This window comes from Gossypium hirsutum, chromosome A01, assembly GCF_007990345.1.
Source record: "Gossypium hirsutum isolate 1008001.06 chromosome A01, Gossypium_hirsutum_v2.1, whole genome shotgun sequence".
NCBI lineage: Eukaryota > Viridiplantae > Streptophyta > Magnoliopsida > Malvales > Malvaceae > Gossypium > Gossypium hirsutum.
Genome location: NC_053424.1, coordinates 33,659,820 through 33,678,760, shown reverse-complemented (window position 1 = coordinate 33,678,760; position 18,941 = coordinate 33,659,820). Strand labels below are relative to the sequence as shown.

The 18,941-nt window shown below is 34.9% G+C and overlaps 1 long non-coding RNA gene across 2 annotated transcripts; it reads left to right on the top strand.

The window, feature by feature from the left end:
- Nucleotides 1-913: 913 nt before the first annotated feature.
- LOC107917355 (uncharacterized) lies at nucleotides 914-2,454 on the top strand. Of its 2 annotated transcripts, XR_005920575.1 has the most exons (5): nucleotides 914-1,170; nucleotides 1,349-1,382; nucleotides 1,466-1,676; nucleotides 1,753-1,910; nucleotides 1,992-2,454. It is a non-coding gene; the product is annotated as an uncharacterized lncRNA (long non-coding RNA). The 2 variants fall into 2 exon arrangements; XR_005920574.1 differs by having other exon boundaries at nucleotides 1,349-1,676.
- Nucleotides 2,455-18,941: the final 16,487 nt, after the last annotated feature.

Sequence of the window (18,941 nt, the reverse complement as noted above, 5' to 3'; positions counted from 1 at the left end):
TAAACAAATTAAAGCTTTAATTTCATTCTATTTCATCACAAAATTACATCACTCAACCATGGTGACTTTCAATTTCATCCATGAAATCAAAAACTAATGAATTTAATAGTAAGACCTAGTTGTAAAAGTCTTAGAAACACAAAAATTACAAGAAAAAGGCAAGGATTAACTCACTTGGTGCAAAAATTATGAAATACCAGCTTAGAGAACCCTCCTATGGCATTTTTAGCTGCTGGAATTGAAGAGAAATAAAGAGAAATCTAGATATTTTCTATTTAGTCCTAGTTTTATTTAGTTAATTTTGCAATATTCCAATTTTGCCCTTAATTTATCAATTTTCCTGCTGATTTCATACCCTTGCCGTCCAGCCCAAATAAATTTTGGGTCTAATTTTCTTTTAAATCCTCTCTCATTAGACACTTAAGCTATTTAATCATCCCATCCACTTTTACACCTTTAACAATTTAGTCTTTTTCATTTAATTAACTATCCAAACATTAAAATTTCCTAACGGAATTTTAATACCACATTACTAACATTTCATAAATATTTATAGAATTATTTTTGACTCAGTTTTACGAGATAGAGGTCCCGATACCTTGTTTTTACCCAATTTCTTCAATAATTTCTTTTTCTAACTAACCACTAAATCGGTAAAATTTTTCTATCAATAGTTTCATACGATTTTTCTATCATATCAATTTTCATGAAAAAATATTGAAATAAATTTCTCCTTAAATCGAATTTGTGGTTATGAAACCACTATTCCGATAACCTTGAATTTAGGCCATTACAAAAACAGTCACCACTAATCGTTTACCATTACGTCTGTAACGAAGCTACCCTTTTCCGTTATTCACTTAACAGAAATGCCACTTTCTATCCATCTCCCATCCCCCTCCCTCTTCCCCACCATCCCTCCCCCTATCACATACACCTTTACTTTTTTGCAAACTTCCCCACCATTGCCCTCTCCACATTTTCTCTCTATTCCTTCTTTACCACCATTTCTCTTACCCTTAGCAAAGCTGTCATGTCCAAAGGAATGAGCCACTTTGTCCTTGTTGTCTACTCAAATGCTTTGGCTTCTCTCATTCTTCTTCCAGCAACTTTTTCCTTCACAAGATTCTAATCTATCTATCAATTAAATCCATGGATGAGTAATTAATGGTATTTATTTCTTTTTTGGGACTTCTTTATATGCAAGAAAAAGCACCCACCAATTACTTTAACTTTTTTGTGCAAAATTTTCTGCTTAAGCATTGTTGGGTATGTAATTAAATCTAAACAGAGTTCAATAATTCCTTTATTGGTGAAAAATTGGTAATAAAACTGGGCTTTTTTACAGGATCACTTTGATGCAAAACTGTGTAATCATTGATGTAAGATACAGCTCTCCAACCCTTGCTTCTGCTCTTGCCAACTTATTCCCAACTTTCACTTTCTTGCTTACTGTTATCTTCAGGTTCGTCTGCTGCTATGCCATTTGTTTTTGTAGTATAAGGCATAATCAGCTGTCTTTGATCTTTGCTGCTATGCCAATACTTTCTCCACGAATTCAACCGCATTTACACCCATCTCCTTCTACCATGTTAACAACATTTAACAATTGGCTCATAAGTGGCCTATATATCGCTACTGCCTGTTTGTCAATTTCAGCAAAAATCGTTAGTCAGGTAATTTAATATGCTATTTCATAATCCACAATGCTTTGGCTACTTCAAATTGATACTTTCCCTACTAAATTTGAAGGTTGCAGTTCTGAAAGGGTATCCATCAGAGATAACCCTGGTTTTATTCTATTGCCTCTTTGGGTCTATTCAATCTGTATTGGTTACTTTGATTTTAAAAGAGACCCAAACGCTTGGATGTTGAGTCTTGATATCGAGCTCATTTCTGTGGTCTACTCAGTAAGCAAACTGCAACTCCCCATGTTAACTTTGTCATTTTGGCAAATCGAAGCTTTGTAATTGAGACCAATTTTGTTTTAGGCTTTGGAAATGTGGTAACATTCAGCGTGCAAGCATGGTGCATATGGCGTAAAGGTCCGGTCTTTGTGGCCACACTTTTACTGCCTTCTTGGGGTTAATTTTCCTTGGGGATGATGGTGAAGAAGGAATAGGGGGGAAGAGAAGGAGAGGGCAATGGTTGGGAGGTCTACAAAAAAGTAAAGCGGTTTGTGATAAGGGAAGGATGGTGGGGAAAAGTGAGGGGGATGGGGATGGGAGAGGGATGGAAAATGGCATTTCTGTTAAGTGAATAACGGAAAAGGATAGCTCTGTTACAGACGTAACGGAAAACGGTTAGTGGTGACTGTTTTATTATTTTTTGAAAGTTGAGTGGCTGAATTGAAACCTGAATAACTATTTTGTCAGCTACACTATTGAGTGACTGTTGGTGTAATTTACCCTTAAATAAATTTAATAAAATACAAATATTTTATTTTAAATATTATTAAATACAAATATTTTAAATTTGTTTCAAAATAAAATATTTTATTAAATATTTAAATAAAATATCTTTAATAAATATTAAATTTATAATACAAATATTATTAAATTTAACATGTGTTTATAAATTTATTATTTAAATAGTTTTTTGTTTTTATTTTAATTTTTTAAATTTGTATTTTTTTGTCAAACTATCTTAAAATAGATGAAAAAGTTAATTTTTTAACTTTATTAATATGTCATACTCATGGATTGTCAAGTGGATGACACGGCATCATTTAATTAATTTTTAAATTTTAGAAAATTCAAATATATATAAATTATTTTTAAAATTAAAAAAATTAAAATTATTAAAAATATAAAAAAACCTTTTTTAATATTTTAAAGTTTTGAAAATTTAATTAAATATTGGTATGTCATTCTCGTGGCAATCCACATGTATGTCATGTCAGCAACGTTAACAAGCGTTAACTTTTCCATCTATTTTTGGATAATTTGACAAAAAATACAAGTTTAAGGGCTAAAAGTGATGGAAAATTAAATTTGAAAGCTAAATAACTTTTTTTTGGTAAAGTTGGAGGGCCAAAAAAATTAAAATGCCTTTTTTAAATTATCTTTACATCGAATGAAAGAACATTAAAATAAAAAAAACTTATTTAATATGGGTTTGTATTTGATACACTAGTATATTTTTTTATTCCGTAAGTAGACTTGAAAATTTGACACATATCTCTTTTTTAAAATATTTATTTTTTAATATTTTACTATAACACTTTTCAACCTCTTGAACCTGTTAGTGGAGTCTAAAAACTCCACTAGCAGTGTATCAAATAATTTCGCATTTAATATATGTAATTAATTAAAAGAAATTTTAGAATCAAAGTCAAGAGATAGATAAATGTTGAATAGGGATATAGTAAAATATTAAAATAAAATACATATATATAAATTAACTCAAAGTTGAGGATCAGGTTAATTTTACTTCAAATTGGCTGGGTTTGGCACGAACTGAAATTTTAAGAATAATATATATTTCGGCCGGGCTAATATGAATTTGTATAACAAATTCTGAAAATCCTTCTTTAATCACCGCCTTAACTTTTACCTTAACGAGGTGTCATTTGATTTTATTTTTTTTAAAGGAATACTAACTTGAATTCATGTTTGACTTTGGCTAAATAAAACAAAAATGGTGATTATTTTAGCGATGCTGGTTGAAGTTATTTTTATAAATTTCGAGGAAGTTGAACTGCAAGACCCAATCAAAAAAGTTAAAAAAAAATTGGGTTACTTAATACTTATCTCATATCATTTCATCTTGCACCACCGAATAGGGTGAATGAAGAAGTGAAATCTCGTTAGCATTTGTCGTTCATGGCACATATCAAATCTTATCTTGTCAGTTCCTCTTCATCCAATTGCAAATTTTCAAACTCAGCTTTGGTGGTCCCATGAATTAAACCAACCGTTGATTTTCTATCGCCTTCAATTACCAGTCGGACACACCCCTTCCTCCCAAGACGTTTTGAACCCATCAAGAATCACTTGAAGTTCTGTTTCTAAAACTGGACTGACACCTAAATTACGACTATACCCAAATATCCGCTCTCTTTCCCAACCTCTCACTAAGACACCCATAGTAGCATTACCCGATCTCACCCTAAACTTGATGATGCAATGTAAAATGAAAAACAGTATATTAGGCCGCCTAAACTGAACCCTTTGACAGCTCATATTTATGGTAAATAAATATACCTAAACCAAAAATGTTGAAATATTAATGAAGATGAAATAAATAAAAATAGAATTAATGCATTAGTTATCTTTTTATAAATTTTGATTTCCGCAATTTTAAAAGGGAAAAGAAGAGTTGGGTCTCAGCATGTTCTCGAGATTGGTGGGGTCAAGTTAATCCATTGGCGAAGCAATGTCATGATGCCTAACCTTTCTTTTTCCTTCAAATATTATTTTACAAATAAGATATTTATTAACATGCATTTTTATTATTAATTACTATATTATTTTATTATAATAAAATATAGATTATTTTGATGAAAAATATTAAAATCCAAGCAAATATCAAATAAAAATAACCCAAAAATGAAAGGGTGCCTGCAAGCAATTTTGATACATAGCTGACAAAGGGTGGTTTCCTTGAGCTCCAAGAATAAACCCTAAAATCTGATACCGTGGGTTGTCTGGTGGCAACATTTGAAAGAGACCCCAAAACTGCTCTTGCTTACTTTGGCATTTCTACTATTGCCTTGTATATAAAAAGCTTAGGAAAAGTTTATAAGTTATAAAAAAATTTATTTTAAGAATTTTAATAAATTCATATAAATATTGATAAATCTTTATAAATTTAAATTCTGATAAATCATTTAAAATTTTGGAAAAATATTTTTTTAGAGTCTTAAATTTTTTGATGAATCCTTATAAATAACAGTAAATTATTACAAATTTTGATAAATTGTTAAAAATATTGATAAAGTACTAGAAATAGTGATAAATTGTTAGATATTTTGATAATTGTTAAGACATGGTATAGACTTAGAAATTTTGATAAATAATTAAAATTATTAGTAAAGTCTTAGAAACTTTGGTTAATTGTTAGATATTTTGGTAAAATTATAAAAGTTTTGGTAATTCTTAAGAGTTTGTATAGGCTTAGAAATTTTGGCAAAATTATTGGTATAGCCTTAAATATTTGCAATCATTAGAAATTACAGTAAATTGTTAGATATTTAGGTAAAGCTATAAAAATTGTTGTAATTTATAAGACTTCTTGTATAGGCTTAGAAATTTTAGAAATATTGGTAAATTGTTAGAAATTCTGTTAAAATATAAGATATTTTGGTTAATCCTAAGAAAGTATGGTAAAGTTTTAAATATTTTGATAATATCTTAGAACTTGTAGTAGGTCGTTAGATATTTTGGTATAGTCATAAAAATTCTGTTAATTTGTTAAGACTTGGTATGTGCTTAGAAATTTTGAAAATATTAGTAAACTCTTAGATATTTTGAAAATATTAGTAAACTCCTAGATATTTTGGTAAAGTGTTAGAAATTTGTTTAAACAATTACAAATATTGGTGAAGTCTTAGAAATTTTGAAGACTTGGCATAGACAGAGAAATTTTAGAAATTTCGGTATAGGCTTAGAAATTTCGATATATGCCTAGAAATATTGGTAAATTGTTAGAAATTCTTGTAAATCATTAGATATTTTGGTAAATCCTAAGAAAATTTGGTAAAGCTTAGATATTTGAGTAAAGTCTAAGAAATTTTGGTAAATCGTTAAATATTTTGATAAAGTTATAAAAATTTTGGTAATTGGTAAGACTTAGCATAGGTTGAGGAATTTTGTAAACATAGGTAAAATCTTAAAGGTTTTGGTAAACAATAGAAATATTTGTAAAGTAAGGTAAAGTGTCAGAATTTTTGGTAAATAATTAAATATTTTGGTAAAGTCTTAAAAGTAATGGTAAATCGTTAGAAATTCAGGTAAAGTTTTATATAATTTGGTAAATCCTTAGAAATATTGGTAAAATCTTAGATAATTTGGTAATCCTTTAGATTTTTGGTAAAGTAATAGAAATTGTGGTAATCTATAAGACTTTTGGTATAAGCTTATAAATATTGATAAATTCATTAGAAATTCTGGTAAATCGTTAGATATCTTGGTAAAGTTTTAGATATTTTGGTAAATCATTGGATTATTTGGTAAAGTCATAGAAATTTTGGCAATTGTTAAGACTTGGTATAGGCTAAGGAATTTTGGAAATATTGCTAAATTCTGGTAAATGCTTAAAAATTTTGGTCACGGTTAAAACTTGGTATAGTTTGAGAAATTTTGGAAATATTGATAAAATCTTAGAAAACTTTGTAAATGCTTACAAATTTTGGTAAATTCTTTAAAATATTTTTAGATCGTTAGATATTTTGGTAACTTCTAAACCTTGGTATAGGCTTGGTAAAGTATCTAAGATATTGATATTATATTAGAAATTTGGTAAAGATATAAAAACTTTAGTAATTGTTAAAATTTTGTATAGGTTTTCAATACTTGATTTCATTATTCCTTTCCCTTAATAACTTTCTAGCCATATCGATGACTTTATTAATAGTTGTATGAAGAAAACACAAGTCTTCGTTCTTTTGAATTAGAATTCCATCTGTTACACTTTACTGACTTTACATAACAAAAATTATATTAATATGTATTATGTAATCCATATTTAGAAAGAAAGAAAAATTAGAATAAGAACTAAGATCAAAAGTACTAAGAATTAACATCCATAATTAAAGTACTAAAATTAACATCCATAATTTACAAAAGGAAACATGCCAAAAAGTGCACCATCCATAGAAACCCATCATCAGCCTTTACATTTGTAAACAACAATTCAAGTACTACCAAACCCAACATCTTCATCCTCCTCCTCATGTGCATCTGGTGGTGGATACTCCCTATTCAGTCTAGAAGGAGAAGGCAATAGAATTGGGTAACTAGTGGGATCCTTTCCCGAATCTTTCACCATTTGACAAAGAAAATTGTAAATTTTATTCTCATTTCTTATGCAATGAGCATTCCAAATTTCTATTTTGTTTGTTAGTTTTGCAATGCATCCATGTTAGACGAAAAATTCATCTGTCTTAAGGTAGTCGTTGAATAAGGGGTAGGTCGTTGAAATAAATAAGGTTTTGATGCGTTAATAGAGAAAACCTTATGACACTGATCTTCATGATTTTTTCAACCGTTGATTTTTTTTATATATAATAAGCCTTTTTTATTAATATTGTCATGATAACCTGAGATGATATTACAAATAACATGTGTTGAAAAATAATGTACTACAAAACAAATCTATTAGCATTGATTGGAAAATAAATAACGAATTATGAAACCATAAATTTACAGCGTCATGGTAAATCCACTGTCTTAGAAATGAATTCGCCCTAATCGGTGTTGTAACAGCCCGATTTAGGGCCAAGTAGGAATAGTGGTCTCAGGACCACAAATTCGGAGTCGAATAAATTATTTTATTATTATTTTGGAGTCATTGCATGTTTATATTAGAGTATAAAAAAATTGGTGAGTTAATTTTGACGTTCGTGAGCTCAATTGAGAAAAATGACTAAATCGCATAAAATGCAAAAGTCCTAAATTGATAGCTAAAAGTGCCAAATAGCTAGAGAACCTAAATTGGGGGTCTTTAAAGGGAAATTAGACCCTTTAGGGAGGCATGGCCGGCCGTAGGAGACAAAGGTGGTTAAATTTTCAAATTTTGGTAGGTTAGGTGGCTTATTTTGACTAAAATATGAGTAATTAAAGGAAAGATGATATCATCCCTTTTTCATCTTCTTTCTTCACCGAAAATTATCCATTGAATGGGGTTTTAAGAGCTTAAATTTCAGCAACTTTAAGCCTTCACAAGTAAGTGATTTTTTATGGCTTTTCTTGAATATCTTTGTACTTTTTAGACCCCCAAAGCATGAGCTTTCAAATAAGGTACTATTTTGCAAAATGATCCAGAGTATAGGGTTTTGCCATGAAAGGGTTTGTAATGTTTGCTGAGTTTTTATGGAAGAAAATAAGTCTCGGGTGTGTTATGAACAATTTTTGTGAAAGGTGTTAGCATGAAAACACTTAAAAAGACTATATTGCATAAGTTGTAAAATAGATGTTAACTATGCGAAATAGTGGGAATTTTGAGTTTCAATAAGAGTAAAAAGGGTTCGGCTAGGCTTAAGATATAAAGAAATTCGATAAAAATCAATTTTTGGGCCTAGGGGTAAAATGGTCTTTTGTCAAAGTCTAGGGGCAAAATGGTCATTTTACCAAAAATATAAATTTTTGATTGCCTAATTTTAATTAGTGACTAAATTAGTACATTTTTCTATTATAGATCAAGAAATACCAAATCCGAACCTAGACCGGGGGAAAGCCAAGCAAATCGATTAAATTGACTAGTCGCCACATTTTGTAATCCGAGGTAAGTTGTATGTAAATAATACAACTACAATGTTAATGTATGTGTTAAATTGTACTTGAATTTAATATAGCATGAATTGCATGATTGTGGAATTGAGAAAGCATGATGGTAATAGAGATAGTAGAGTTTCCGTTTAAACCTAGGAAATAAATCGGATATTCATGCCATAACATATGGGTTATTGTGAGCTAGTGTAAGACATGTTTGGGACATGCATCAGCCACATTATGAGAGCCAGTGTAAGACCATGCCTGGGACATGGCATCGGTATTTAAGACAAGTGCTAGTGTAAGACATGTATGGGACATGCATCGGCCTCGAGACGTAAGCCAGTGTAAGACATGTCTGGGACATGGCATCGGCACAGATATGCTAGAACTTGTGTAAGACCATGTATGAGACATGGCATCGACACCTTACCCTATATTGAGGCTTAATGAATATCTGATAGTATTCCAAATGGTTCAACGGTGAAAGTTACGATTTCAAGTTAACGAGGAAAGTATAACTGTGTTGTGAGTGGTACAGGTACCTGTTTGGTATATATATAAAATATGAGCCCATTTTATGATATTCGATGTGTACCGAATATTGATGAGTAAGTTTTTCTTATGCCTAATTGTATGTTATGAGTTTGCTGATGAATGGTAAATTTATGTTGTATATTCATTTATGTGCAACTTACTAAGGTTTATGCTTAGTTCCTCTCCTTTTCCATTTTCTTATAGTGCCGCTTATCTAGCTCAAGGATCAACGGGAATCAGAGATATCGATCACACTATCAATCGAAGTATTCGGTATAGTTTGATTTATATTTTTGAATATGGCATGTATAGGGCTTAGACTTTACTATTTTTGTGTCATTGAGAATTGGCCAAATGTGTTGGCTTGGGTTGGTAACTCTTCATTTTGTATTAAGTCTTGAATGATGGCAAATATGCATTTTGATTTATATGCAAAGATGCATTTTCATAGATGAATAAAATGCACTATTGGAATGCAATCTATTGTGGCTGATTGTTTTAAATAAGTTATCCTTGTATTGGTTTGGTTGCTTTTGCATAGGTTGTGTAAGTAAGGGTGGAAAATAGGCTTGGTAAATAGCCTTATATTGTCCACATGTGTAACAACTCGATTTTGGGGCTAGTTGAAATAGTGGTCTCGGGACCACAAATTCGAAGTCAGAGAAATTATTTTATTATTACTTTGGAGTCATAGCATGTTTATAATAGTACATGAAAATTTTGGTGAGCTAATTTTGACGTTTGTGAGCCCAATTTCAAAAAAGGACTAAATTGCATAAAATGTAAAAGTCCTAAATTGATAGCCAAAGGTGCCAATTAGCTAAAGAATAAAAATTGAGGGATTTTAAAGGGCAATTAGACCCCTAAATCTTGGCTTGGCACGCCATAGGAGACAAGTGTGTTGAAAAGTTAATGTTAGGTAATATGATGACCTAAGTGAATAAAATAAAGAAAGAAAAAGATATCATCTTTTTCATAGTTTCTTCTCCACCAATTTTTCAGCTATTCTTAGGGGTTTTAAGCTTCAAAAATTTCAGCAACTTGAAGCACCCACAAGTAAGTGATTTCCATGTCCTTTGTTGATGATTTTTGTATTTTTGAGACCCTTGAAGCTTGAGCTTTCAAATGAGAGTTCTATTTTCCAAAATGGTTGAAAGTCTAGAGTTTTTCTATGAGAGAATTTAGGGTGTTTTCTGAAATTTTATGGAAGAATATGAGTCTTAGTTGTGTAATAGACAACATTTAAGAAAGGTGCTAGCATGAAAACACCTAAAGGGACAATTTTGCATAAGTTGCAAAATAAGTGATAAATGTGTGAAATAGAGAGAATTTTGGGTTGCTATAAGTGTAAAAAGAGTTCATCTAGGCCTAAGATGCAAAGAAATTCGATAAAAATTTATTTTCAAGCATAGAGGCAAAATGGTCATTTTGCCTAAGATGTGAAATTTTAATTGCTTAATTTTATTTAGTGATTAAATGAGTGCATTTTGCTATTTTAGATCAATAATTTCCAAATTCAAACCTAGACATGGGAAAATCCAACCAAATCAACTAAACTAACTAGTCGTATACATTTTGTAATCCGAGGTAAGTTGTATGTAAATAATATAACTACATTACTAATGTATGTGTTGAATTGTATTTGAATTTATATAGCATGAATTGCTTGATTGTGGAATTGAGATGGTATGATGATAATAGAGATAGTAGAGTTCTTGTTTGAACCTAGAAAATAAATTGGATATTCATGCCGTGACATATGGGTAACTGTTGACTAGTGTAAGACATGTCTGGGACATGCATCAGCCACATTATGAGAGCCAGTGTAAGACCATGTCTGGGACATGGCATTGGCATTGAGACGAGAACTAGTGTAAAACATGTATGGGACATGCATTGGCCTCGAGACGTAAGCCAGTGTAAGACATGTCTGGGACATGCATCGGCTACGATATGATAGTCAGTGTAAGACCATGTCTGGGCCATGGCATCGACTTGAGATGTGAGCCAGTGTAAGACCATATCTGGGATATGACATCGGCACTTTACCCACGTTTGAGGCTTAATAAATATCTGGCAGTGTTCTAAATAGTTCAACGGTGAACGTTATGTTCTTAAGCTAATGAGGAAAGTATAACCGTGTTATGAGTGGTACAGGTACCTAATTGGTACGTATGAAATATGAGCTCATTGAACAATATACGACTAATATGGATGGTAATGAGTAAGTTATGCCTATGCCTACCTTGGTATCATGAGCATGTGGATCATTGATAAAATGTTGTTGTTGTGTACTTACTTATATGCAACTTACTAAGGTTTTATGCTTACTTCCTTTCCTCTCCCTTTTCTTTCCATTTCCTTACAGTGTCGCCTATCTAGCTCAAGGATTCCAGAAGTCAGAGATATCGATCACACTATCGACTGAAGCTTTCAGTATAGTTGGATCTATATTTTTGAACATGGCATGTATAAGACTTAGACTTTATTATTTTGTGTCTTTGAGTATTGGCCAAATTTATTGGCTTGGGACTGGGAACCCTTCAATTTGTATTAAGCTTTGAATGATGGCTAACATTCATTTTGAAGTTATAATTGATGCATTATTATGATTCAATGAATGTCTAATGTTGTTGTTTACAAAAATTGTGCTCGTTTTGGTATTGGTGGGTATTTGTATGCAAATAGGTAGATAAGGATGGCAATGAGGCTTAGTCAATAGCCTTATATTGTCCACACGGGTAGGCACACGGGCGTGTGTCTAGGCCGTGTGTAACACACGGTCTACCCCATGGACGTGTGGTCCCGCCGTGTGTCCCCTGCATGAAAAATTTCAAGTTAGTATGCATGGTAATAAACACACGGGCAAAGACACGGCCATGTGTCTCAGCTGTGTGAAGGATACGGCCCAGTACACGAGCGTGTGCCTTGGGCGTGTGACATTATGAGCATGCTGACGTCAGGAACAGAATGTCCATGTTTTTGCATACTGGCTAGAACAAGGGTGTGTCGTGGCCGTGTGAGGGACATGGGCGTGTTTCCGGCTGCGTGAAAACACCTGTAGGTGTGAATTAGAAATTAATTCCATACGGGTAAGGGACACTGGAGTGTCCCTAGGTGCCTAGGCCGTGTGAGCCACACGGGCCATCAGCATGACCATGTCGAAATAGTCACACGGGCGTGTTACCCTTCCACATGGGCGTGTGCCCTGTTTTAAAGGTAAATTTCTTAAGGTTGATTTAAGGACCCGGAATGGTTTCGAATAGTTTCTAATGATCGATTTGGGGCTCGTAGGCTCATAATAAGAAGTTTAAAGTAGATATTGAAAAAGTTTTAAGTTGAATCAAGTCTCAATGACTTGAGATTGATTGTATGCATGAGATCAAGTTAGGTAATGCATTATACTCCTCCCCTATGTAGGTTACGGGTATAGGGTGTTACAACACGGATAGATACACGGGTGTGTGTTTAGGCCATGTGTGACACGCGGTCTACCCTATCGGCGTGTGGTCCGGCTGTATGTCCCCTCCACGTAAAAATTTCAAGTCAATATGCATGATAATAAACACACGGGTAGAGACATAACCGTGTGTCTCAGCCGTGTGAGGGAAACGGCCTAACACAAGGACGTCTGCCTTAACCGTGTGACATTTTGGGAATGTTGACTTCAAAAATAGAATGTCCATGTTGTTGCACATGGGCTAGGACACGGGCGTATCATGATCGTGTGAAGGACACAGGCTAGGGACACGAGTGTGTGCTAGGCTGTGTGAAAACCCCTATAGGTGTGCAATTAGAATTAATTCCACATGGGTGGAGGACATAGGCGTGTCCTTGTATTGCTTAGGCCGTGCGAGCTACACAGGCCATCAACACAATCATGTTGAAATGGCCATACGGGCGTGTTACCCTTCTACACGGGCATGTGCCTTATTTCAAAGTTTAATTTTTCTATAGACGATTTAAAGACCTAGGTTGATCTCGAATAGTTTTCAATGGTCAATTTGGGGCTCGTAGGCCCATAAAAAGAAGTTTAAAATAGAAATTGAAAAGTTCTAATTTAGACCAAGTCTTGGTGACTTGGGGAATGTTTGTATGCATGAGATCGAGTTAGGTAACGCCCTGTATTCCACTCCGGTGTGGGTTACGGGTATGGGGTGATATATTTAGTGGTATCAGAGCTATAGTTTAATTGGTTCTAGAATTAACCTAGCGAGAGTACGAGTCTAGTTATACATGTCATAATTGTATATTGATAGTGTGACGACTTCTGACGATTATAAACTGTATTTTTTATATAGTAAATGGATCCTAATAGAGCCACGGTGGATGACGTGGAGAGTAACACGCCGGCTTCCGCCGAAGGACCGCGCCAGTTGAAAGTGAGCCCGTGACTATGGGCCAAGACGGAGAGGCTAGAGAAGCCTACCTACAAAAGATGGATGCTTGATACACGGAGTTCGTTCGTGCAAATCCGAACACTTCACCTCCCCCACCTCCTCCGATTTCTCAGTATGCCCTGGTAGCTCTACAATGTGCAGATCTAATTAGGAGAGAAAAGCCTCCGGTAGACAAGATTCAGAAGCAAGGGGCTGAGGAATTCTGGGCTAACATGGATGGCGACCCGGAGAAAGCAGAGTTTTGGTTACAGAATACCATCAAGGTATTTGATGAATTGTCGTGCACACCTAAAAAGTACGTAAAGCATACAGTGTCACTCTTACGGGATTTAGCTTACCACTGGTGGAACACTCTCATGTCTGTGGTACCGAGAGAGAGAATAACTTGGGAATTCCTCCAGGAAGAGTTCCGAAAGAAGTATATTAGGCAGAGGTTTATAGACCAAAAGAGGAAGGAATTTTTCGAGCTAAAGCAAGGCTGAATGTTGGTAATGGAATATGAGCGTGAATTTGTGCTGCTCAGAAATTATGCGCAGGAGTTCGTGTCTACAAAAGCTACTATGTGTAAGAGGTTTGAGGATGGTCTTAATGACGATATCCGAGTATTTGTTGGCATCCTAGTACTAAGAGAATTTGTAGTGCTCGTTGAGAGAGCATGCAAGACAGAAGAGCCGGTAAAAAAGAGGAGGAAAGTGGCTAGTGAGTCGCGAGATTCAAATATGAGACAGATGGAGAAATCACATCAGTCCTCATCTAAGAGATCTGAGGAATTCTCTACCCGATCGAATACTTCGGTGAGGTTCTCGAACTGGATCAAGAACCAGCAGAACACGGCCTCTAGAGCCCAGCCTACCTCTATCGCAAGTGTCGGCAGTGCTCAGCCAAATAGGCCAGAATGTTCGCAATATGGTAGACGCCATTTCGGCAAGTGCCGAGGTAAAGAAAGGGGGTGCTTCAAAAGTGAGTCACTAGACCACTTCATCCGAGACTGTCCCGAAATGGAAGAGAGAAAGAAAAAGTAAGAAATGAAGGCAAGTAGTGCTCCATTGAGGGGTAGATCACAAAAGAACTTTGGAAGCAGAGCTGCTAGCAGAGATGCGCCAATAGATGTTGCAGTGAGGTCCGAGGGCAGGGTGCCTGCAAGGACTTAGCTATTCATGCCGTGAAGAGGCAGAATCTCCCGACGTGATCACGGGTACCTTTTCTATCTACGAAATACCTATTGTTGCTTTAATTGACCTGGGGTCTACCCACTCTTATATTTGTATGGAATTAGTACCTCGTATGAAGATGATAGTAGAGTCCACTGATTTTGTGATAAAAGTATCCAACCCTTTAAGCAGACATGTGCTAGTGGACGAAGTATATAGAAATTTTCCTTTAACAATTAGAGATCATTGTCTTCCTGCTAACTTGATGTTATTGCCGTTTAATGAATTTGATGTAATACTTGAGATGGATTGGTTGACTTCTCATAGTGTTGTAGTGGACTGTGGGAGAAAAGTTATTGAGTTGAAATGTGAAGAAAAGAATATCCTTCGGGTTGGACCAGATGAGTTGGATAATTTACCCTTGATAATATCGTCTTTGATTGCTGAAAAATATTTGAGGAAATGATATGAGGCTTATCTCACTTTTTTTTAATACTCAAGTGTCTGAATTGAAGATAGAATCAGTACTAGTGGTTTGTGAGTTTACAAATGTGTTTTCGGAGGAATTACCTGGATTACCTCCAGTGAGGGAAGTTGAGTTTGGAATCGAATTGGTCCCCGGTACAACACCCATATCGATTGCTCCGTATAGGATGGCTTTTACGGAGTTAAAGGAGTTGAAAGCTCAACTACAAGAGTTAACTGACAAGGGCTTTGCGAGATCGAGCTTTTCCCCATAGGGTGCTCCGGTGCTCTTTGTGAAAAAGAAAGATGGGTCGATGAGGTTATGTATTGACTATAGATAGCTCAATAAGGTAACAGTGAAGAACAAGTATCCTTTACCAAGGATCGATGACCTGTTTGATCAGTTAAAGGGAGCCACTGTATTTTCTAAGATTGACCTGAGGTCAGGATATTACCAGTTAATAGTGAAAGAGCAAGATGTACAAAAGACTGGTTTCGGGCAAGATACTGGCATTGTGAGTTCCTCGTCATGCCCTTTGGTTTAACTAATGCCCAGGCGGTATTTATGGATTTGATAAACCACATTTTTCAGCCATATTTGGATAAGTTCTTGGTGGTCTTTATCGACGACATACTAATTTACTCTCATGATGAAATTGAGCATGCGAAGCATTTGAGGACTATATTAGAGACCCTGAGAGACAAACAATTGTATGCCAAGTTCAGTAAGAGCAAATTCTGGCTTAAGGAGGTTGGATTTCTAGGACACATTGTGTCGGGTGACGGGATTAGAGTTGACCCAAGCAAAGTCTCGGTTATTGTTGAATGAAAACCATCGAAGAATGTGACAGAGGTCCGAAGCTTTTTGGGTTTGGCCGGATACTATGGGCGGTTTGTAAACGGATTCTCTATGATAGCTACCCTGATGAAAAGACTGCTGCAAAAAGATGTCAAGTTCGAATGGATAGAAAAGTGCCAACAGAGTTTCGAGCAATTAAAGGCTTTGTTGACCGAAGCCGCAGTGTTAGTTCAACTAGAGTCGGGTAAGGAATTTGTCATATATAGCGATGCCTCTTTGAATGATTTGGGGTGCGTGCTTATACAAGAAAACAAGGTTATAGCCTATGCCTCAATACAGCTAAAGCCACATAAGAAATTTTATTCGACGCACGATCTGAAGTTGGCCACCATCGTGTTCACATTGAAGATTTAGAGGCACCATTTGTATGGAGAGAAATGTAGAGTATTTACTGACCGTAAAAGTCTTAAGTATTTATTGACACAGAAGGAATTGAATCTACGACAACGAAGGTGGTTATAGTTAAAAAAGAATTATAAGTTGATAATTGACTATCACCCGGGAAAGGCAAATGTAGTGCCGATGCCTTGAGTAGAAAGTCATCGTTCACTTTGAGAGCCATGAGTACTTAGTTGGCTGTGTCTAGCGATGGTTCTATCCTAGCAGAGTTGAGAGCTAGACTGACAATTTTACAAGAGATCCATAAAACTCAAAAAGATGATAAGGAGTTGCAAGCTAAGATGACTTAGTGTGAGATGGAATATGAATCTGAGTTTCGTATTGGTGTTGATGGATGTTTAATGTTCAAAAATAGAGTTTGTGTACCCAAGGGCAATGAGCTTATTTAGAAGATTCTGATAGGGCACATAGTGGTTGTTTGTCCCTCCACCTAGGCAGTGTAAAAATGTACAATGACCTAAAGAAAATGTATTGGTGGTCGGGGATGAAAATAGATATTTCAAAGTTCATTTCCAAGTGTCTTGTGTGTCAGCAAGTGAAGCCTAAACACCAAGTACCTTCAGGTCTACTTCAGCCTATCATGGTCCCCGAATGAAAATAGGATCGGATCACTATAGATTTTGTGATGGGTTTGCCAGTAACCCCGAAGAAAAAGGATGTTGTTTGAGTTGTTGTGGATATGCTAACAAAGTCGGCATATTTTATACCAGTGCGTATCGACTACTCCCTCGAGAGATTGGCTAAATTGTACGTTTTCGATATTGTAAGACTACACGAGATTTCCTTATCGACTATTTTAGATAAGGACCCGAGATTTACCTCGAGGTTTTGCAAAAAGTTACAAGAGGCTTTGGGAACAAAGTTGAGTTTTAGCACAGCATTTCACCCGCAAATAGACGACCAATCAGAAAGAGTGATTTAGATTTTATAAGACATGTTGCGGTGTTGTGTTCTCGAGTTTCAAGGCATTTGGGAAAGGTTTTTTCTATTGGTTGCATTCGGCTACAACAACAATTATCAAACAAGTCTGAAAATGGCGCCTTACGAAGCTTTGTATGGGCGAAAGTGTTGAATACCCTTATATTGGACTAAGCTCAGAGAGAGTCAAATTCATGGGGTCGATTTAATCAAAGAGACTGAAAAGAAAGTTAAAGTGATTTATGACTACTTGAAGGCTGCCTCGAATAGAAAGAAATCCTACGCAAATTTGAAACAAAAGGAAACTTGAGTTTCAAGTCGGCGATAAGGTATTTTTAAAAGTATCCCCGTGGAGGAAAGTCCTCAGATTTGGTTGAAAGGGCAAGTTGAGTCCTCATTTCATAGGACCTTATGAGGTTATCGATAGAGTAGGACCGGTTGCCTATCGATTGGCTTTGCCACCTGAGCTGGAAAATATTCACGACGTGTTTTATGTATCCATGCTATGTCAATATAGATCAGACCCTTTGCACGTGATTACGCCAACAGAGGTTGAGATTCATCCGGAAATGACTTATGGTGAAGAGTCGGTGAAGATTTTAGCTCGAGAAGTCAAACAGTTGAGGAATAAGAGCATAACACTCGTGAAAGTTTTGTTGTAGAGACATGGAGTCGAGGAAGCCACATGGAAACCCGAGGAAGCTATGAGAGATTAGTACCCAAACTTATTTGCCGGTAAGATTTTTAGGGACGAAAATCCCTAAAGGGGTGAGAAATGTAACAGCTCAATTTAGGGCCTAGTCAAAATAGTAGTCTCAAGACCACAAATTCGGAGTCAAATAAATTATTTTATTATTTTTTGAGTCATTGCATGTTTATATTAGAGTATAAAAAAATTTTGTGAGTTAATTTTGACGTTCGTGAGCTCAATTGAGAAAAAAAGGCTAAATCGCATAAAATGCAAAAGTCCTAAATTGATAGCTAAAAGTGCCAAATAGTTAGAGAACCTAAATTGGAGGTCTTTAAAGGGAAATTAGACCTTTTAGGGAGGCATGGCCATCCATAGGAGACAAAGGTGGTTAAATTTTCAAAATTTGGTAGGTTAGGTGGCTTATTTTGATTAAAATATGAGTAATTAAAGGAAAGATGATATCATCCCTTTTTCATCTTCTTTCTTTACAAAAAATTAGCCATTGAATGGGGTTTTAAGAGCTTGAAATTTCACTAACTTTAAGCCTTCACAAGTAAGTGATTTTTTATGGCTTTTCGTGAATATCTTTGTACTTTTTAGACCCCCAAAGCATGAGCTTTCAAATAAGGGTACTATTTTGCAAAATGATCCAGAGTGTAGGGTTTTTCCATGAAAGGGTTTGTAATGTTTGCTAAGTTTTTATGGAAGAAAATAAGTCTCGGGTGTGTTGTGAACAATTTTTGTGAAAAGTGTTAGCATGAAAACACCTAAAAAGACTATATTGCATAAGTTGTAAAATAGATGTTAAGTATGCGAAATAGTGGGAATTTAAAGTTTTTATAAGAGTAAAAATGGTTCGGCAAGGCTTAAGATATGAAGAAATTTGATAAAAATCAATTTTCGGGCCTAGGGGTAAAATGGTCATTTTGTTAAAGTCTCGGGGAAAAATGGTCATTTTACCAAAAATATGAATTTCTGATTGCCTAATTTTAATTAGTGACTAAATAAGTACATTTTTCTATTATAGATCAAGATATACCGAATCCGAACCTAGACTGGTGGAAAGCCAAGCAAATCGATTAAATCGAC